A 1,849-nucleotide genomic window follows, 5' to 3' on the forward strand; every position below is an offset into this window, starting at 1 on the left:
AGCCCCCCCCCCCCTAAGGATTGTGTATTTTTTTCTGTGAAACAAAAGTTAAATGTGTCCAGAATAGTTATCATAGTTAATTGTCATTTTTCCATGTTATTAGATTTTTAATAACAATTTAATTTGTACCAAGGGGGCGTTTTGCCCCACACTTGCTAACTAGCTACCTGATGCTAACTACAGGTAATTATTAAATATAAAGTCAAAATATTTTTATTCAACCACCTAGATAGAATACATTTGATGGAAAAACAAAGGAAGCATTGGGGAAACGGTTTCTCCAATTGAGAGCGAGTCAGGCTTCTACAGCCATTTCTTCCTCGTCCCCAAAAAAGGATGGTGGCTTATGACTCATCCTCGACCTCAGGAACCTGAACCTGGACCCCATGAAACGGCTGTTCAGGATGACTACGTTGAAACAGATCCTCTCGCAATATGCCCAGGGGACTGGTTTTTTTTCTGGACCTGAAAGACGCCTACTTTCACATCCAGATAGCTCCTGATCACAGACGATTCTTGAGATTCACCTTCAAGGGAGTGGTTTATCAATACACGGTCCTTCCCCTTTGGGCTGTCCCTGGCTCCTTGCACTTTTACGAAGTGCATGGATGCGGCTCTTTCCCCTCTGAGGCAGACGGGACTTCACATTCTGAATTACCTCGACGACTGGCTCATCATAGCCAGTCAGAGGCTGAGCTACTATCCCACCGATCCCTCTTCCTCAGCCATTTGGAATGCCTGGGACTCAGGGTCAATGTTGCCAAGAGCTAAACGGATTCTGTTCCTGGGAGCAGTTTTCACCTGAATGAGGGTGTTAGTCGCGCCAGAACATGCACAGGCCATTCAGTAGCTCACGGCCTCCTTCAAAATTGGAGCCTCTCACCCTCTCAAGATGTTTCAAAAGATACTAGGCCTCAGTACTGGCTAAAACCGCAAGTTCCGCCCCATGCATGGCGTCACGGACGCCTTCGAGTCAAGGTGGACCAGGCCTGCGTAGCAGCTCTGGCCCCTTGGAGAGACCCTCAATGGTTTGAGCGGGGTGTGACCATGGGTATTGTCCACAGAAGGAAGGTTGTCTTGACAGATGCATCCAACACGGGTTGGGGAGGTTTGTGCGAGGGCAGACTGACCTTCGGCTCCGGGTTGGACACGGAAGGACGGCTACACATCAACTGCCTCGAGATGCTGGCAGTATGTCGAGCCCTTCAGACCTTCTTACCAGACCTGAAGGGATGACATGTACTGGTCTGTTTGGAGAGTATGACAGTGGTGTCTTATATAAATCACCAAGGCAGGCTCACCTCGAAGCGCCTCAATAAGATGGTAAAACGACTCTTGGAATGGGCATACCTCAACTTGCACTCATTAAGGGCAACGCATGTGCCGGGCATATTGAACCAAGGTGCAGACATCTCAGTGTCCCGTGTCAGAGGAGTGGACGATCCATCCGCAAACGGTTCTAAGAATCTGGGAGATCTTTGGCAAAGCAGAGATCGACCTCTTTGCCTCAAAAGACAACTCTCATTGCCCACCTTACTTTTTGAAGGACATGGACACGTTGGCCTACGACTGGCCCAACCTCCTCCTTTACGCTTTTCCTCCGATCGCTTTGATTTCCCAGGAAATCAGGCGAATCAGGGAACACAAACACATGGTCTTCCTAGCGGCCCCGCTCTGGAGGAACCAGCTTTGGTTCTCAGAGCTGTCTCGGTTGCTGATAGCAGGCCCCTGGCCCATTCCCCTGAGACAAGACCTTCTCTCTCAGGCGAACAGGACGATATGGCACCCCCAGCCCAAACTGTGGGCTCTGCACCTATGGGCTCTCGATGGGAACCTACAACCCCCCCCC

Source organism: Sinocyclocheilus rhinocerous, unplaced genomic scaffold, assembly GCF_001515625.1.
Source record: "Sinocyclocheilus rhinocerous isolate Xijiao unplaced genomic scaffold, SAMN03320098_v1.1 scaffold2034, whole genome shotgun sequence".
Lineage (NCBI taxonomy): Eukaryota > Metazoa > Chordata > Actinopteri > Cypriniformes > Cyprinidae > Sinocyclocheilus > Sinocyclocheilus rhinocerous.